The sequence below is a fragment of the Benincasa hispida genome, chromosome 6 (assembly GCF_009727055.1).
Source record: "Benincasa hispida cultivar B227 chromosome 6, ASM972705v1, whole genome shotgun sequence".
Classification (NCBI taxonomy): Eukaryota; Viridiplantae; Streptophyta; class Magnoliopsida; order Cucurbitales; family Cucurbitaceae; genus Benincasa; species Benincasa hispida.
In genome coordinates this window covers 44,381,304-44,403,058 of record NC_052354.1, presented here as the reverse complement: position 1 = coordinate 44,403,058, position 21,755 = coordinate 44,381,304, and the positions used below count along the sequence as shown (strand labels likewise).

The following is a 21,755-nucleotide window of genomic DNA, read 5'->3' as shown; positions in this document are numbered from 1 at the left end:
AAGTCTTCGTGATTGTGTGTAATTCCCATCTTCTCATGTGAAAGAAGGATAGAATCTCCAAGCCAATTTCTCTTAGACAACTTTGGAGCGAAAAATAAAGGGAAAAGGAATCTGGGAGAGAGTGAAAAACAAGCTTAAAACTCTAAAAATCCTTCTGAGCAAGGTTAATGTGAATGAAAGCTTGTAGAGCTAAAACAAAATGCTAGTGTTAGATGATTAAGCCAGGGATGGAGCCAAAATAACGATCTAAGTTTTTGTAGTTGAAGGGAAATATTGCATTTGTCTAGAGATGAAAAAGATGGAGAGAGACTAAAAGGGAGGAGAAAACCAGACTTCATAGCTCACAGGGAAGATGAGAAGAGGGAGGAAGAGGAGGGAATGAAGAGAGAGAAAAAGAGATAAGATTAGGGGTGTTCAAAAAAGCGATGATCCGAAAAAACCGATCAACCCAATCTAACCTATGTGATTTGGGTTGGGTTATCAACTCATTTGGGTTGGGTTGAGTTTAAATAAATGAAATTTTTATAGATGGTGTTGGTTTATCGGTTCACCTAATATAATCCAAACTAACCCGAATTTATTATTAACTTTAAAATATATTTTTTATTAGTTATAACACAATTATTTATACATATATTTGTTTTGATTTTATTTAATTCAAATAATTTATTATTTAACAACTCCTAAAAATAGTTTCTTTACATTTTAGAAAGAAAATTTTCATTATATAAATTGAAATTGAGTTATTAATCTTAATTTAATTTATGAAAATAAAATTAGATATTTACATATTTACGTTTTGCTTCTTTTTATAACAAAATTTTAAATAAATGACCTGATTAACCCGAACCAACCTAACCCAAATATTTTATGATTGGGTTGGGTTGGGTTCATTTTTTAATAAAAGTTATTTGGATTGAAAAAATTTACAACCCGAATAATTGGGTTGGTTCTAAAAAGTTTTTTTAACCGAACCTAAACCTATGAACACAGGAAAAATAATTATATATATATTTTCAAGTCATCTTGACACATCAACATTCAGTCAATTTTATGATTAAATTTAGTGAATTTATTAGTACAAGACTTTTTAAACCTATTCTAAAAAATTTATGGATTAAAATGACCATTTTGAAATATTAAAGACTAAATGTACTTATTCTAGAATAGGGTGTTTATTTCTATTTCCCTTGGGGGTGGGGGGAGGGGGTGCATTTTGGACGTTCAGCTATCAAAAAGGGAACAAAATAAGTATGTCCTTTAGAAATCTACTGTCCTATGTGACTAATGTTGAATTAGAATAATAAATATGGGATCTCCACAATGTGCAGTTTTTTTAAGAACATCTCTACACCTTTTGGTACTGTATCAATTAAAATTAGGTAGATTTCTCTAGTTAAATCAAGATTGAGAGCTTAGAGAGATAGCATACCGAAAGTATCACATCCCTCTTCCAGATTCCTTTTAAACCTAGAAGAAGATGTGAAGATATTAAATATCACCCCTCTTGACAACATTTAACATCCAACTCTCCAACTCAATATGTATTTAACCCTGAACAGTTTAAGTATGTTCATTCATCACATTTAATAACCATCCTAACGTACTCCCTAACTCCCTGATTTCCTTATTTTGTCCAGACTCATATCCAACAAGTTAATCAAGGTATATACATATACATACTATAAAAAAGAATTAAGTACATCATAAACATTAACACAACTACACAACCACCCCACTATTAAAAGTCTCATGCTCCTAAAACCATGTACATCTAGTCATAACTCTGTACTGTATCAAAATCGAGACTCCACATATGAGCACCTACAATGTAGGAGGAAACTATCATTGTAAAGCAGTGGCAACTCAGCTTGGTCTCGGGACTTCATTGCTACTTAGGGGGAGAAAAACATAAAACATTGAAAACATGAGCTAAAGCCCAGTGAGTGGTAGTTTAATATAAACATAAACTTTTTCTTTCCAAAACATATGATAAATCATTGAAAAAGTATATAAGATTCATTAATAGCTCAAACTCGTATTACTTATGAAGAAACGATGAAGTTCCGCTGCGGAAGGGGGGATCATTCCCAATTTTTAATTTTACACAGAACAAAATTTACAGAAGCAAAGATTGTGCAAAACATAAAAAATTTACAACATGCAAGGAAGAATGAAAAATAGACTTAGGGTTTCAAGAAAGACTTACCCTTGAAGAAATCAAAAGCTTCTTCACGAAATCCTCTTCTCCACGAACAATCTCGAACCCTCAAATCAAGAACTGACAAAGAGGATACCACCACACTTGTTTCCTCTATATTCTCCTTAGGGCAGGGTGAGAATATCAGGAGTGTGTGGGTTTTGAAAAAATTTGGAAATAGGGGTTGAAATTTTGAGAGAGAATTTGCTTAGAGGAAAAGCAGAATCAAACACCTTCCTTCTCTGTGAAGAAGAAGATGATAAAGATGATTCTCAGCTCAAATTACTCTCCAACACACGTCTGTCTAACAAGAGAAAAGAGGGGAGGGAGTTATAACTCCCCTCAAAATTAAATTCAAATTTTATTTTTTAACAAAAATAATAAAATTTATATATATTTATATGATAACTAATTTATCATATAATATATACATTAAACCATATGTTATATCGTATATAACATATAACCTATAGTTTTTATATTGTCTCAAAGACAATATAACCTACCATTTTTATTTTTGTAAACCCTGAACCCTAATTTTCCTACTTGTGTATGTTCACTACTGAGACCAGTATGGTGAGTAGGTTAGTGTGAGAATTAATGTTTAATTATTGGGAAAAGAGTGAGGAGAAGCCATGCGTTGGTTGTGCACGCCAAGAGGAGCCATGTTGAGAACAAGCAACCCTATGCATGGACAAGGCATACGACAACCAAGTCTTGAGAGGTTAGTATACGTGCGGTAGGATTGGGTGTATGCGAGCGTGGGCACTGGGCATTGGAGCATTGCGCATGGACGATCGCATAGCTGCTTGCGGCACTAGATGATGAGCTAGACGATAGCGCTACACATAAGTGTAAGCGCTAGACGATGGGCATGGTGCGTTAGACGATGGATGTAAGCACTACACGATGAGGGAGAGCATGAGCACAAGACTATGAGCAACAACAAGGGCTATGCGATGGGCGCAAAGCTAGACAATTGAGGCGTTGAGTCCATGCGGACTAGTCTAGGTGTTGAGCGTAAGACGCTGACTACTTAATGTGCGTTAGAGCTATGTGCTGGTGTATGGCTGGCTGTGCATTGGTCAAACTTGGCATGCAATGAGTAGAGCTTGCGTGGGTCAGGCTTTGCAAAGGTGAAAGAGCTGAATGTGCAATGATGTTTGAAGCCGAGAGGAGGACAAGGCACAAATTACATGCGTTAGAATAGGTTTGCGTGAGAACTAAGGTGTGTGTTGAACCTAGTTAGAGGCATGCATTGTTAGTAGGTGAAGTAATCAGTCTTAAACCACCGATTAAGGGGCATCAGCTATGCTAAGTATTAGCTTTAGGACTTCAATCAAACCAAGTATTTTGATGATAACAAACTCAGATTTTTTATACTAATATTTTCAGTGTTTCAGAGTCACTTCTTGTAGAGCTCAGAAAGATGATTCCAACGCAATTTGAATCGCTCAAATCGGAATGCAAATGAGAAAGTTATAAACACAAGAAGATTGGAAAGGAAATCCAACGTGGCAGTGACACGTAGCACCTTGCTGACGTGGTATCTGACATGGCGGCTGACGTGGCACACAAACAGTCAATATTGATGACGTGGTAGCTGACCTGTCAGATGACATAGCGCTCCAACCGATCACTTTTTGCTGACGTGGCGATGACGTGGCACATGATGTGGTAGTGATGTGGCGACCGTGGACGAATGAGATAATGACAAATGGCGATCACCCAGCTTCACGCGCGGACCCGCGCGTGCGCCGCACGTGCCTATGGTTTCTTCACAAAATATGGCGCGTGACGCTCAATCTCCTCCCCTGTGCGCGTGGTGCTCATATCATCCGACTATTTTTTATTTTCGTTTTTATTTTCTTATTTTTTTTAATTTCCTGATCCAATTTTCTCCAAATTCTCACCAAATTTTAGCCTTTTCAAATTTGATTTCCTTCCTAAATTTTCATCCTTCAAATCCTTTTTATTCTCCAAATCTCAATAATTCCAATCTTTCAAAATTCCTTTTCAAATTTTTTTTATTCTCCAAATCTCAATAATTCCAATATTTCAAAATTTCTTTTTCAAATCTTTCATTTTCTACTTTTTATTCAATTCACTCTTCATTTCAATTCATATCCAATGCACCAAATATTTTCCTCCTCGCCTATAAATTCGACTTGATTTTACTCTTCATGGACACACCAAAAAAGCTATCAAGTTCTTTACTCTCAATGTCTCTCGTACTCTCAAATCTTGTCCTGCTTGCTCCTAAAATTGGCCTAGAAGTTTATTTTTGTGAGGTTTTCTGGATGTGCTCAACTTATGGGTAGTTAGCCTTCAAGAGGTAATATTGTGAGGGTTTTTTTTCTTTTTAATTTTTGCAGAATTGTATTTCAAGGTGGGTACACCTTGGGTTGGAGAAAAAGAAAATTTGGTGTTCGATCCTTAACCAAGTAAAAGGATCTTGGATTTCTTCTTAGCCCACGGAAAAAGAGGGTCGATGTGTCCGGTTTGGTCCTCACCTCAAGAGGATTCACTTAGTGAATACCAAGAAGGAGTTTTGGAGGGTGGAGTTAGGCAATTTGCCGAACCACAAAATTCCCGGTTGTTTTCTCGTCCTTCTTTTCTTCTTGTTTTCAAATTTTGCTTCTTGTCTTAGTTATTTTTCTTTAATCTTTCCAAATTGCACGATGATTTATTTTTTAAGGTGTGTTATTTAATTATCCTTGATTAAATTTGTCTTTAAATTTGAAGTCATCATGAACTTGCATGATTTAAAGTTGTTGTCTTGCATACAATTTTCTTTAATCAAATTAGTTGGTTAACTTTTATTGAGCATTATTTAGAGATAAAATTGATTTATAAAAAAAAAGGGTAATTCAACCCTATTCACCACCTAGTGTTGCCTTGAGATCCTACAATTTGGAAGATAAGCTTTGTCTTATTATTTTCTTTTCTCTGATGTTTGATGGTCTGATCTTTTTTTTTAATTCTTATTAATCTGGAATTTTGTAAAAATTTTGGCATAAAAGTTTTGGGAAAATTAAGGTTTTAATAAGGGTGATTTTCATCTTAGAGATTTTTATGCTGTCTTGAAAAATTGGTATATAAACGATATTGTTTTTCTCTACTTCTCTTATTATTATTTTTTGAAATCTTTTTGATTAACATCTAAATATTTGGAAAGTAGTTCTTTTACAAAAATTTTAATATATATTTATATTATATACTTCTCTTCCTCTTTTTCGAAAAAACTTTATTTGTTTCGATTTGCTTATGGGGAAACTACTGGATTGGAAAATGGAAAGAAGTTTAGGAAAATGATGAAGATTAGAAATAGTTTTCTATTAATGCTAAAGCATGAACTGTCTGTTTTGTGCTTTATGTCTGATGAGTTTATCGAGTCTCTGCATGTAATTCTGCTAAAGAAATTTGGGATATGCTTGAAGTAACTCATGAAGGAACTAATCAAGTTAAAGAGTCAAAGATTAGCATGTTAGTTCATAATTATGAATTGTTTAAAATGGATGCAAATGAAACTATATCTGAAATGTTTACTAAGTTCACGAATATTGTTAATGTTTTGAAGGGATTAGGAAAATCTTATACCACCTCTGAAAATGTGAGAAAAATTCTTAGATCATTGTCTAAGAGTTGGGAAGCTAAGGTGACGGCAATCCAAAAAGCAAAAGGCCTCTCAAAACTTCCACCGAAGAAGCTTGCTTGATCTCTCATGACACATGAGATAATCATGAAGGCCAATGTGGAATAAGATGTCAAAAAGAAGAAGAGTCTAGCATTAAAGTTCACTCAAGTTCAAGAGGACTCTGAAACTGAAGCTGAACTAAATGATGAGGAGTTTGCTTACTTGACCAAGAAGTTCAAAAAGCATTTTAGGAAAATGAACTTCTCAAAGAAAGTCAACAATCAAGAAGGCAAAGGAGAAAAGAGCAACAGAGATACAATCATCTGTTATGAATACAAAAAGCCTGGACACGTGAAGTGGGACTGTCCTCAAAGAAAAGCCATTTCAAAGAAGAGCAGGAGGGCCATGAAAGCTACTTGGGACGAAAGCGAGGAAAAAGTAGCAAATCTGTGCGTTATGGCTTTTGGAGAGGACGACGACGACGATGAGTGGATGTTCAAAACATATGATTGGGGACCACACAAAATTCACATACCTAGAAAAGAAAGATGGAGGATACGTTACCTTCGGTGACAATAAAAAGGGTAAGATTGTTGACAAAGGTAATATTAATAACGGTTCAAATTTTCTTATTGAAAATATTTTGTTGGTTGATGGTTTAAAGCATAATTTATTAAGTAATAGTCAATTATGTGATAAAGGATATAGAGTAATTTTTAGTGATAAAAATTGTACAATAGAAAATGCATGTGATGGAAAAGTTCTATTTGTAGAAAATAGAGATAAAAATGTTTATACTATTGATCTATTAGATTGTCCTATAGTAGAAAATAAATGTTTATCTGCATTGCATGAAGATTCGTGGTTATGACATAGAAGGTTAGGATTGACACCATTGTTAGAAGCATATCAACCTTTAAGAAGTAGCTCTAAAGTTGTGAATGACTAAGTATTTATAATGTTTTTAAAGAAACCATGATTTTAAAAAAAATTATTCTCATGCTAGCTATTTTACAAAGTAGTTTTCCAAGCAAACTATGAGTTTATATTTTCAAACACATGCCAGGTAAGGAAGTATGTTGTAAAACTATTTATGTGTGTTTAAATGCACAAAGCATGCGTTAGAGCCGTTAAAGACACGTTTCTATGCGTTTAGCTTTACATGCTTTAAAGAGTAAGTCTTAGTATGACTAATGTTACTTCAAGCTCGATACTGAAGGACATTGAGAAGGTATCCGAGCAGCTCAATACTGAAGGACACTAAGAAGATATCTGAGCAATAGTACTAAGGTATGACGGTACTTAGTTATAACCACGTGCACTTAGGTAGTTTGATGTCAGAGATTGAGCAAAAGGGTTCTCTCTTGACAAAGGAATTGACATTGGGATTTAACTATAGCAGGGTTATTCTCAACTAAGGACCAATTTAATGTTTTATGATGAAAATAACTTTACATGTTTAATGCTTGGAAAGTTTATATTTCAGTACAAGGTTACTGTAAAGTTTACATTTCAGTACAATGTTATTGTAAAGACTTATGTTTCAGTATGATCTCTTTATTGAGACTTATGCATGAGAACCAGATTTCTTTCTTAAGTCACTCATTGGGCTAGAAACTCACTCCGTTTTTTAAATGTTTTCTTTCCCCAGGTAGCGGTCAAATCCACCAAAGATAGCTCTGCATCTGCTCTACCATTTAAAGTCAAGAGTTTTAGTAACCCGTCAACTAGGTGGTTACTATAAATATTTGTACACATGTTGTAGTTGTTTCATGTAGGGACTAGGTCTTAGGAGTTGGGACTTATGAGACGTGTTGTAATCTCTATAAATATTTATTTGGCTTTAGTGGCAGCTGCTATGTTTGAGATTTCATGTTATTATCATATATTTAAAAAGAGTTAGTATATGACTGTTGCAGCCATGTCTCTTTCTAGGCTAAGAGAGTAGTCTGGGGATGTGACAATTTTTCTCATGCGTGCATAGAATTTAATATAAATTACATTTATACTAAATTTAATTGTATGAATCTCATCTATATAATTAATATTTAAAAAGATTCAAATATTTATTTCCTCTCAAATAAACTTTATATTATAATGTATCAAATACATTATATTAATTATATCATATGTAATTAAGTTAAACTAATTATATCATATATAATTAATTCTCTCAATTAATTTGAACAATTCAAATTAATCCAAAATTGATTCTCAAATGGTACTTGAATACCATTTGAGAATACCATTAATTCTCTCAATAAACTTGTTGAGCTACAGAAGAGACCTTATAGACCTGTAGAAGCTCCAATGGTACTTGAATAATTAACTAAATCCTTTAATTAAATTATTCAATATCCATTAACTGTCGATCACTTCACTAAAGACCGGTAGTTGCACTTTTCGTACTATAAATATATTTCTGTGTTCATTGGATATAACCAGTCAACGATACAATGACCCTTCACAAATTGCTCGTTGAGACAAAATTACCATTTTTTCCTTGTAGTTAAATCTAACTCCTTAAGTACCACTGATCTCTCTAATGAATAATTAATCATAGTCCAACGATGACCAAACTCCTATGGGGCCAAGAGATGGTGTGATGCCACATTGTTTAAGCCCTGGAGTCAGCTCTTAAGGGATCAATTTATCTACCTACCCAAACATTAGGGAATGAGTGAATTAGTCAGCTCTTAAGGGATCAATTTATCTACCTACCCAGACATTAGGGAATGAGTGAATTTCGTCTTGTGTAGCTGTATTCCCAACTCCCCAATCAAACAAATCCACAAAAGGTAGACTTATTGAGTTGGCGATCTGGCCACTATCACCCGTATAAATCAAATGACAGCCTTCATGGGCAGAAATTCACAACTCACTCAGGATTCAGGTCATGTCACCTATGGTCATCATGGTGAAATGTAAGTGTCTATTATTAACAGTGTTATATAATGAGACTAGTCATTTCGCGGTCCGGTCTTAAACAAACTTCTTTTGTATAAAATACCCCCGCTCACATGTCTTCTCATATTTTATTAAATAAATAAAATTACTTTTACATTACAATTACAAACTACAAGACCAACGAGATTTAGGACATCAACCTTAACAATCTTCCACTTGTCCTAAAGCTAGTGGGGTGTACATCATAAAAGTCATACTAATATACAAGTACACAAAACAGTAAACTAGGGCATAATACGCGTCCACTACAATATCTCCCACTTGTCCTAAATTAGATGTGACCAGTCTCATAAACCCATACTCTGCAAATGACCCTCAAACACTCTAGCCAAAGGGCCTTTGTAAATGGATCGACAACTTTGTGCTTCGAAGCTATCTGTATGACGATCACATCCCCTTGATACACAATCGCTCAGATGAGATGATACTTCAGCTCTAGCTTCATGCGCTTGTGACTTTTAGGCTCTTAGGAATTAGCCACAACACTACTATTATCACAATAAAGGGTAATAGGCTTAAACATGTCTGGAACCACTTCTAGATCAGTTAGGAATTTTCTGAGCCACATAACTTCCTTAATAGCTTCACAAGCCGCTACATACTCAGCCTCCATAGTGGAGTCAGCAATGCACCCGTGCTTGGTACTCCTCAGACTACTGCTCCTTCATCAAGAGTGAACACTAATCCTGATGTAGATTTCCTAGAATCCTTATCAATCTGAAAATCAGATTTCATGTATCCTGTAAGGATCAGATCATTAGAACCATACACGAGCATATAGTCCCTCATTCTCTGTAGATGCTTGAGGATATTCTTAACGGCGGTTCAGTGATTAAATCCTGGATTAGACTGATATCTGCTGACTATCCCCACTGCATAACAGATGTCAAGTCTAGTACATAACATCACGTTCATCAGACTACCAACAGCTGATGTATAAGGGATCCGTTTCATTTCCTCAACCTCTTGAGGTGTCTTACTATAACACCCCGATTTATTTTGTAGTTAAACTTTAATTTATTTTATAATTAAGCTTTAATTTATGTTGGACTACTTGGATAAATCAGAATCTAGGATTTATGTAGTTGGCCAAAACCCCACTTCATAAATATTCACATTGATGAAAATAAAATAAAATAAAATAACATGATTTTGGACTCCTGAAGTGTATAAGAAACTATTCTGCCATTATTTCAAGATTTTAAATCGTTTGACCCGGGTACCCTTTAACATGAAGTAAATAATAAAAGAAAAATCACAAATAAAATAAAATAAAAACATGAGAAAACATAAATGTTCAAATGCGGAAGCGAATCTAGTTCCTTTGGCATTATCACGGATTCCTCTTGTCAGTCGCTACCTGAAAACAAATAAAGATAAAGGTTGAGTATAAAATACTCAGTAAGTGATCCCATTACCAGGATAAGGCTATGCATCCACGAGCAGAGAATGATGGCCCGTGGCTCAAACAACTACATCGGTCTTAGATGATGAAAAGAAACCAAAGGATGTATTGTCTTGCCTTGACTTGCATGTCTAGTGGCCTGATGGCACACCGTCAAAACATGAAAAAGTAACATGAACGTGAACTTGTTGATTTACGCATGTCTAGCGGCCTGTAGGCACCGTCAAACATGAAAAAAATAACATGAACGTGAACCTGTCGACTCACATATATCTAGCAGTCCGTAGGCACACCGTCAAATATGAAAAAATAACATGAACGCGAACCTGTCGATTCACGCATGTCTAGCGGCCCATAGGCACACCATCAAACATGGAAAAATAACATGAACGTGTGAACCAGACGATTCACGCATGTCTAGCACCCGTAAGCATACCGTCAAACATGAAAGTAGACCCGTCGGTTCTCTAAAATAAAGCATGCGTCAAGGCGAAATGGTAACTGCCCTATCGATCTAATCATGCATCACATACATAATTTCAGTACTGATTAGAAATTCAAACATGCTCTTAATACTCATAAATGTCATGCAACAAGTATATCACAACGACAAAATCATGCTTCTAGAGTCCATTAATTAACTTTATAAATCTAATCTAGTACCACTTACCTCAACTTGGTCACAATCCTTAATAACTCTTGGGTAAAACTCGAATCAGTCCTATGACATTAACCACAAGTTTAGTTTAGCAACTATGGCCTAAAAAGTGAGTCGGTCTAAGTCTAAAGGATAACCAACTACAACTTACACAAAACTTAACCAACTCCAAAAATAAAATTTAACCCAAAATCCCAAATCTTGAATCTAAGTTTCAAATCAAAGAAAGGTTACTAATTTAACCCAAAATCAAATGGGTGAATTACACTCCAAAAAATCCAAGGAAAATAAATCTTACCCAAGATTTTTCAAGATTCTCGCAAGAATCTGGGCAGTGGCGGCTAACGGCGCGGCTAGAGGATGGTGACTGGCAACGCACAACTGTGGAGAATGCTCTCGGGCTGGCGGCGGCGGCGGCTGGTCACTGATGGAGCTGACGGCTGGAGGAAGCGGTACGACTGGAGAGGGCAGTCGGCGACAGCTGGGGAGGCGTCAGCTGGGGTCAGCGGTTGTAGATCTAGAGCAGGAGGCGAGCGACTGGCTTCAACGGCGCTAGGGGCAGAGACGCGTGCTTGAAGAAGGAAAAAAAAACGAGAAGGAGGGTAGGGGGGAGACGTCCGCGCGGTTGAGGAAAGAGAGAAGAAAAGAAATTATATTTTCTTTCTCTTTCTTTTTTTTCTTTTTTTCCATTCCCACATGTATAAATATACTTAAAATCCTTTTCCTTTTCCTTTTCCTTTTTAAATTCCAAATTCCCCATTCCTCTTCCAAAAATACATACATACATACATATATATATATTCTTTTTAAAACTTCCAACAACAAATTTAATTAGCTCCATAGATAATCAAATCTTCAAATACAAGCTAAATTAAAACTTAAGTAATTTCGAATAATTTAAATTGTATTTTAACTTAGTCAAATACATAAATCTCGTATTCTGATTTATCCAAGTAATCCAACATAAATTAAAGCTTAATTACAAAATAAATTAAAGTTTAACTACAAAATAAAACGGGGTGTTACACTTACGACATTATTCCTTAGACAATATAACTTCATGCCTGAAAGGGAGTAAACCTCTTTTGGAAATATGCATCAAAAACTTGGCTAGCATCTGGTCAATGTACGATGCCTGATTCAAGGCTAGCATTTTGTTCTTTCGATCTCTAAAGATCTGAATGCCTAGAACAAACTGTATCTCTCCCAAATCTTTCATTTGAAACTGGGTCGTTAGGCAATTTTTAATTTCAATCAGTAGACTTACATCATTCCCAATGAGTAGGATATCGTCTACATATAATACTAGAAAAGCTATCGAACTGTCGAGGACTTTCTTGTAAACATAAGGCTCATCAACATTCTGATCAAAACCATAAGATTTGACCACAACATCAAATTTTATATTCTAAGATCAAGAAGTTTGCTTCAATCTATAAATGGACCGATTAAGCTTACAAACCTTTTGCTCTTGATTTTGGGTTATGAATCCCTCAGGCTGCTCCATATAAATGGTCTCTTCAAGATTTCCATTCAAAAAAACAATCTTGGCATCCATTTGTCAAATCTAATAGTCATAATACGAGGCAATGTACAGGAGGATTTGGATAGATTTTAACATGACAACAGATGAGAAAGTCTCTTCATAGTCGATTCCCCCAACTTGGGTATAACCTTTTGCCACAAGTCTAGCCTTGAACATTTGCGTCTTCCCATCAGCACCCCGTTTTCTCTTATAGATCCATTTGCAACTTATAGATTTTACCCCATCAAGTTGATCTACAAGATCCCAAATTGAATTGAAGTAGATAAACTCCATTTCAAGATCCATGCTTTGATCTACTCATATTTGTCAACATCCTCCATTGCCTTCTTATAGTACAATGGATCCTTAACATCTCTGTCAACTACGACAGCTAGTGTTTCTGTTAAACCCATATAATGAACAGGGGGGTTCGCAACTCTCCCACTACATCGAGGCTCTCTCAACACTTGAGATGGATTTGACCTACTAGATGATCCAACTTCAACAACTCTTGTTGAGGTATTAGGTTCTTCAGCAACTCTTGTTGAAGGTTCAGTAGTTTTATTGAAAAGTTCACTCAACACAATTTTATTGTGGGGCCTATGTTCCCTTACATGGTTATCTTCTAAAAATGTAGCGTTTATCGACACAAACATCTTATTATCATTAGGATTGTAGAAGTAACCACCACTCTTTCCTTTAGGTAACCTATAAATAGACACAGTATTGAACGATGTTCCAATTTATTAGGATTTACCTCTAACACATATGTTGAGCAACCCAAAATTCGAAAATGGCGTAAACTACCTTTACCACCATTCCATAATTCCAAAGGTGTTCCAATAATACTTTTGGACGGAACGAAGTTCAAAATGTAAGCTGCAGTGTGTATTGCATAACCCCAAAACGAGTCAGGTAAATAAGCATAACTCATCATAGACCGAACCATGTTCACCAGGGTTCGATTTCTCCTTTCTGATACACCATTCTGCTTAGGTGTACCAGGTGTAGAGAGTTGAGATATAATTCCATGTTCTATCATATAGTCTTGAAATTTTAGATCCATATACTCTCCACCTTGATCTGATCGAAATATTTTAATGGTTTTATTTAATGTGTTTTTTGAAGGAATTCTTATACAAAAGTACCCCTAAGCAAAAGTGGATCTTTCCAAAGACATTGTGACAGAATTACCACATTTACATTCAAACATATAGATATGCATCATACTGTAAATTATCGGCATGCTTTTAACAAATAAGTAACAAGAGAACGAATATATACCAGTTGAAGACTCTTTCTTCATAGCAAAGCTCATTCTTTCCAAGCGAACAAACTCATCTCGCTCTCGTTGGAACGTCAAGCCAATCATTCACCAACACCCGATCGTCTACCACGAACAGTCTCCACACGAATAGAAGGATGAGGATGATACCACCACTTGGAACCTTCGGTATTCTCGGTGTAAGAATCCAAAAAGTGGGCTCTGTTGGGATTTGGTAGAGGGGAGGAGGATATGAAGATCGTATACAACGATCAAGTAAGTGGGAGAAGGCTTAGTCTATCGTATAGAAAAAATGCTTGATTGTTTAGGTGAAGTACACGATCGTGTAAAAAAAAGGCTATGATCGTCTATACAATCGTTTAGTAAATGCTCAGCACTAAATGATCATTTAGAGAAACATAGACGATCATTTAGAAAGAAGCGTGCATGCGTATGCAATCGTGTAGTAAATTTGAGCTATCGTATAGTCTCTCAGATTACTCAGCGATAGGCAGCATATACTTCGTGAGCAAAATACGTGATCTCATGTAAAATGAAAACGATTTTCATTTTATTCTTCAATTATGAAAAATGATTGGAACTTCCTACTAATGCATGGTTACGGAGAAAACGACATGCATAATTATCCCATAATTGTCAAATTAAAATAATAAATATAATCATATTATATTTATTAACCTATAGTTTAATATTACTTATCAAACATTTCAAACTGACCTAAAAACTTATTCTCAACTTGAATCCATTGAGCTACCAAGGGGACCTTATGAACCTAATGCTTGAAGCTCCAACAGTATATAAATAGCTGACTAAACTCTTTATCCACGAGATCCACCATCCGTTAACTGCCAAGCATTCCACTAAAGACCAACAGCTGAACTCTTTTTACTACAGATATATTTTTGTGTCCATTGGATATAACTAATCAACAGTACGATAACCCTTCACAGATACTCATATGTATAGCTGGGCCAATTTACCGTTTTGCTCATGTAATTACATCTAACTCCTTAAGTACCACTGATCCCTCTAATGAACAATACACATAGTCCTACTATGTGTGGACACCTCTAGAGTCATGAGAAGGTGTGTGACGCCACATCGTTTAAGCCTCGGGATTAGCCCTTAAGGGAGAAATCTATCTACTTACCCTTGCTTTGGAGAAGGAGTGAATTCCATCTTGTGTAGCTGAGTTTCTAGCTCCCAGATTAGACGAATCCCCAAAATGGTAGATTTGAGTCGGCGATCAGGCCACTCGCACCCATGCAAATCAAAAGACCGTCATCAAAGGCAGAAGTTCCCAACTCACTCAGGATTGAGGTCATGTTACCTATGGTCATCCTAGTGAAGTGAAGTCTCTGTCATGAACAGCGTTATGTAACAAGACTTTAATACTTCATGGTCAGATCTTATACAAACTTTTTGTATAGGACGCTCCCGCTCGCATGTCCCTACATGAATGATCAGGATTAGATCATCTGTAGCAAGTCACAACACTTGTAATTATTATACAAAGCAGTCCGCATCCACAGCGTCACCAAGATATGGTTTTCCTCTTATATCCATATACTATAGACCATTTTGGTTATCATTTAAGACATGATCTACTTGTATGTCTCCATATACATGCTTAAGTTACATAATGACAACCAAGGATTTTAGTATATTGGTTTGTGGTAAAGAAAATAAAACATCCAATGTTCAAAGCAAATCATAAGCATTCATTCAAAAATGTGTTTACAAACTACAGGACACGAGAGTTTAGGGCATCATCCCCAACATTTTCAACTTTAGCCTTTTCAAGCCTGGAACCACATATACATTCTCTAATAAACAAGTTTCTGTAAGTAAAGTCGAAGCCCTCCCACTACTGTAGCTGAGACGACGTGCCCAGTTCCAACACACATCGTCATCTCCCCAGCCTCCAGTTGCCGTCAAGATCTAATACCCTGAATTAAAGAACAAACATGATTAGTGGTGCCCGAATCTATTGTCCAGGTTGAATCATCATTATCCATTAAACAAGTCTCCAAAACAAGTAAATCATATTTACCTTGCTTGGCCTTCTTCTTTTCTGCTAAATATTTGGGATAATTCTTCTTCCAGTGTCCCTCATGGTTGCAATGGAAATAGATATCCTTTGCAGCCTTGGTCTTGTTGCCCTTTTGGACAACAACTGGTGGGTTAGCTTTCCCCTTTCTACCTTTCTTCTCTTTAACTTTTTGGTGCTCGAAAAAGAAGGCACAAACTTAGTTCCAGAGGTCGAACCTCTATAGAACCCTTAAAGGATGAGGCAACATTGGCCTCACCCTTCTGTTCCTTGGTTTTTATTAAGGATTGGAAAGTCTATAGCTCGTCGAGCAAGATGGTCAAGTTGTAGTCAATCCTGTTGATAAATCTTTAAGAGATATATATTTTCTACGTTAATTCCCTCAAAATTTTGTTATTTGTTTACTTTTTGAATGATCATTTTGTAGGTAAAACGGTCCTGATAGTGATTAGGAGTCATTTCGAGAAATTAAGCTAAAAAGGATTAAAAAATGACCAAAAAGTCAACAAAGTTCAAGAAAATCGAAGTAATTACCATAATGGCATCAGGCCCAGCGTCACAATCCTCTCAGAAGTGTCGATCAACGCTTGAAGACAGAAAGCATCGATCTGCTGCAAAAAAAGACAGCGTTGCAATGCTCCGGATTTTGACGGGACCATTTGCGCTCGCTCGCGCCTTGCGCAACCAAGCATCAGCACAGTGTCACGACTCAAGATCAACACTTCTTGGCCTTTTTATGATTTAGCGTTGCAACGCTAACCTCAGCGTCGTGACGCTACCCTTCGAATATAAATACTTTTTCTTTATTTTTGCAAAAAAGGAAGCAAAATTCTCATGGAGGCTGAGATTTCTCTCTGTATCATCGTCTCTTTGGTAATTTTGTTTCTCATTTAGGTTAGATTTTGATTTAATTTTTGGATTGTAAGCAACATTTTTGTAATTCTTCATGAGTTTGTCTATGAGTTTGTGAAGTAGTTATTGAATCTTGTTTCTAATTTCAAGGGTTCTTGTAATTCTTTTGAGTTTTCTCTTTTTCTTTATCATTTGCAGTATGAATTGAGCATTCTTGAATATGTTCTTTTAGTTCTTGAAGCATGTTGAATGATCTATATCTTGAACATATATAGCCTAGATGCTTCGTTTTGTCATAATCATGATTGAATGCGTTGCTTTCAATGTGTTTGATAGAATGTCTAGCCAAGATCTATAAGAGGCAATAGTAATTGTGTGTTCTACTCCCAAGATGCATTAATTACTAGATTTGAAGAAAATTCGGTTACTTGAGTAAGCTATGTTAACAATTAAACAGCGCAATTGAATCCTAAAACTTAATGCACGTGTTTTCTATTCTATATGATCGCTATCAAACCCAATAGAGGTAGAAGCATGTAGGTTGATTAGGGTTAGGCCTATCCAACCTCAATTAATTTTTAGGACGCTCTCTTGACTAGGTTATTGCTGGTTGTCCACCTTTGTAGAGGCTAGCTTAATCGAGTTAAGTAAGTAGTTACGAGCATAATTCGATTGTGAATTTAATTTGTAGAATTCGATGATAGGAATTGCATTGAACGTCTAACTTCAATTATGAGCAAGATTGATCTATACTTATTTACATTTATCCTTTGTTTCTTGATTTTTAGTATTTTTCTAGTTTCAACAAAACCCCCCGTTTTATTGTTTTTATAGTGAAAGTTAGTTTAAGAAAAGATTAAACAAGCCTTCCCTGTAGATCGACCTCTTACTTTTGTTGTAACTATTAGTTAGTTTTAGTTGTTGTTTGAGCTGTATAAATTTCATTTGTTTCGAATTAGGTAGAATTAACGACATCTATTTAGCTTCTGAACAAAATGGTGTCGTTGTCGGGTAATGACTAAACCATTTAATCTCATTCTTAGCTAAATTTGACTAGCAAACTTTAAAAACACCAGAAAAAATTTTCTTTCTTTGAGTCACTTGTTTAAATATGGCGGATATGAATATCTTTTATGCTCTTCTTTGGAGACAAACAGCTCAACGTAAGGAAGAACAAGAAGTAAGAGAAATAAATGAACTTAAAAGTCAAGTTTTTCAACTAACATCTCTTGTTCAAGATTTGGCTATTAGGCAAACATAAGTTTTGCGTAGTCCTGTAATTGAGTACTTAAATCATGCTCTGATACCAATTGATAGAGTAAACTAACATGCAGCGAAAAAATCAGAATGAATAAGCACTCTAATTACACTTAATTTGAGTTTAAAACATACATTGAAATAAAATTTCAAAGAGAAGGGTTTCAAGAAATATAACCTTTGATAAATCTCTTGTATTTCAACTTCTCTCCACGAATTAGGTCATCAAAACAACAGAGGACTACCACAGAGACCTTCTCTACTATTCTTTAACTTGAATTGAGAGGTGGAATCTCTGAATTTGAGCTGGATTTAAGTGAGTTCAAAAGAGGGTTTGAGCTTAAGAGATTTTTTTCAGAATCTTCAGAAAAATTGAGTTTGCATGTCTATTAATCTGAAAAATTGAGTTTGCATGCCTATTAATCTGAAAAATTGAACAATTTATATGTTCAATTCATGCAAGCACTTAGAATTAATGAAATTTGACACTTCAAATTTCATTAATGTTAATGCTTAGGGTTCAATTTAGTGGATTAATCCAACCAAAGGTGGATTAATCCACTATCTAATTTTCAAATTAAAAAATCATTTTCAAAATAATAAATCAAAATTGATTTTCAAAAATCAATTTTAATTCAATTCTGAATTTCTAATTTTGAAAAATGATTTAAATAATTAAATTAAATAATAATAATTAAATATCAAATATTAAATCAATTAAATACCTAATTAATACATGAATCCTATTCATGTAATTCAATATTTAAATCATTATTTAAATATATTAATCTCTCCAATTTCATTCAAATTCGATAGATTACACGTTTAGTTACATCGAATACAATTAATCAAACCCTAAATTGAATTTGAACACTTCAAATTGAAAACCCTAATTCCGAATTTGAACATTTCAAATCCGCTCAATTCATTAATCCAAGTTATATTTTACGAGCTAGTAGAGAGACCTTATGAACCGACAGATCATAAGCTCCAACAATTTGAGATTAATTGGCTAAACTCTTTAGACTGAATTAATCAATATTCATTAACAACTGAAACACACCATTATAGCTCGATGGTTGCACTCTCTTCACTGTAGATATATTTTTGTCCATTTTAACTATAATAAGTAAGTCGATCCTTTACAGGTCGTTCGTATTTACAGTTAGGTCAAAATTACCGTTTTACCCTTGTAAATACATCTTGCTTCTTCAACTCCCACTGATTTTGCATTGAACAATTGATTTATAGTCCAACTTATAAACCATGACCCTCTCGATCATGAGCGGGCAGGGCCCATTATTCAATACCAGAAATCAGCACTTAAGAGAGATGGAACACGAGACATATGCAGTGGAATAAGGATCTAATTACACTATAATTGCTTTTAATCAAAAGGAATTTAGCATGCAAAATGAAGGGAAAACAGTAAATTAACTTACCTTTGAGGCTCCCAAAAACCGCTTTTCCTCACTGAATCTCGACCCGAACTCAACTGACCACCACTAGAGTTGACCTACTATTCTCTGGACTCAGAACCGGGTTGTGGGACCCGGTGGATGAAGAATCCAAGAGAGAGACAGATATGGAAAAAAGATGGAGATTTTTGGGTTGGGTTTTTAATTTTTTCAGCCCAATTTTGAGAAACTAAAAATGGCAAAAGTCTTTAATCCAAATTCAAGAGCCTGTTTTATAGAAAAAACTATGCAACAATTGCATGAAATAAATTCATAAAAACCCAACACCTAGAATCCACTATCTAAGTGGGCTTAATGTCTCCACTATAAGCCAACACCTAGCCCACTATTTTGTTAGTGGAATTATCCAACAAAAGTTTGGATTTTCCTACTAACTTTAGTCAAAGGCAAAATAGTCATTTGGTCAAAGTCAAACTTTGACCAAAAAGTCAACATTTTGACTTTTTATGATTTTTTCGTGTTGACTAATTTTGACCTCCCGAGTATGAATCCACATTCATTTTCTTGAAATTCAAATCACATTTGAATATAAGGTCGGTCAAAGTTTGACTTTTTAAAGTCAAAAAGTCAACTCTTTGACTTTTTACAACTTTGGTCATTTCCATTATTTCCAAGCTTCTGAATATGAAAGTATTCATATTCTTGATATTTAAATCACATTGAAATATTAAAGTTGTATCTCTAAACTGAAAACCGACTACTATATCACATATATTTGTCGGTTTCTCTCTCTTCACCTAATTCGAACAATTCGAATTATTCTATTATACTGTTCTAAGTTTATTCCATATGAGCTAGTAGGGGAACCTAATGGACCTACAGATCATGGGCTCCAACAATCCGAGATTAATCGGTAAAACTCTTTAACTTGATTAATCAACATTTGTTAACTAACGGGTCATTCCACTAAACTCTTTGTCCATCTGATATAACCATAATCAGTAAGCTAATCCATCATAGGTTGTTCGTAATCTCAGCTGGGTCATAAAAACCATTTTACCCCCAAGACTACATCTTGTTCCTTAAGTTCCACTGATCCTTTAATGAACAATTGGTTTAAGGTTCAACTTATAAACCGAACCCCTCTCAGGCCAAGGAGAGGGTAAGGCCCCTTGTTCAAGACCTGGATTCAGTACTAAAGGGAGCAACCTATCTACTATCCCTATAACGGGTAGGAGTGAATTTCGTCTTGCACATATACATAAAACGGCATTTAGAACGTAAAAAGTGACTATTTCATGGTTCAATCTTATGAAAACTCATTGCATAGGATCCCCCCATTCACATATTTCTATATGAACGATTCAGGATCACATCGTTTGTACTAACTACAAAGTGGACCGCATCCATAGTGTCCCCATAATAAGGCACCCAACCTTATTCATATACTATAGACCATTTTGGCTATATATTTGAACTTGATCCACATTTATGTCACTACATAAAGTTCAAACTACATTAAATAACCTCAGGACCTTAGTTTATTGGATTCAAGATTACAATTTCAATAACAACTTTATCGAAAAATAATACAAATAGTCATTAATTTACAAACTACGAGTTTTAGACATAAAATTCCAACAAAGAGAACAACCTATCTGCTACCTAAGTCGTTAGAAAGTGATTCCATCTTGCCAGAACTAAATTCCATTTGCAAGAATATGTTCCTTACTATCTATCCAGCCTTATCCCCAAAATGGGAAGCTTATTGAGCAGTGTTGTTGGACTACTCTCACCTTATGCAGATCAAACGATAATCCCGAATAAACAGGATTCATAGTTAGCTCATGATAAGATCGAGTTACTCTAGGTCATTGAATTGAAAATAATTTAGTTTAACAGTAAACGGTCATTATAAAATAAAGTGAAAATTTCGAGGCCGACTTATGCAACTCATTGCATAGATGCCTTCACTCACACTCTCCACATGAATGATTTTGGAATCACACATTTGTATCAATAACAAAATGGGTCGCATCTAATAATGTCACCAGAATGAGGTAACCCAACTCATCCATATACTTATAAATTATTTGGCTATATACTAAACTTGATCCTCTTTATGCCACGTAAAGTTAAAGTATTCATATTATTAGCATAGATTCGTATTGGATTTTATAATAGAATGCAATATCCTAACAATTTATTGAATAAAATACGCTATAATACTTTTATTGAATAAATATAATATGTTAACAATATTTACGAACTGCGATTTTAGGACATTTACTAAACAAATCTCTCACTTGGATCTAAAATACTCCATAAGTATAACCCTCCATTTTTAGACCTCAGAGGTCGGCTCCAACAATGTTACCGAATTGGAAAGTCAAGGTTGGAAAACAACCTAAGAAATCCTATCCATTTCTGGAGTTTGAGTTGTTTCGAATTCTATGTTACAACCCTCTGAGGGGATAGCGTCATTAAATGACTAGCAAGGC

At 35.1% G+C, this 21,755-nt stretch overlaps 1 long non-coding RNA gene across 1 annotated transcript; it reads right to left on the bottom strand.

The window, feature by feature from the left end:
• Positions 1 to 9,886: 9,886 nt before the first annotated feature.
• Positions 9,887 to 11,547, bottom strand: LOC120079382. The gene is made up of 2 exons (XR_005482228.1): positions 11,166 to 11,547; positions 9,887 to 10,930 (listed from the first exon to the last, which is right to left on the bottom strand). It is a non-coding gene; the product is annotated as an uncharacterized LOC120079382 (long non-coding RNA).
• Positions 11,548 to 21,755: the final 10,208 nt, after the last annotated feature.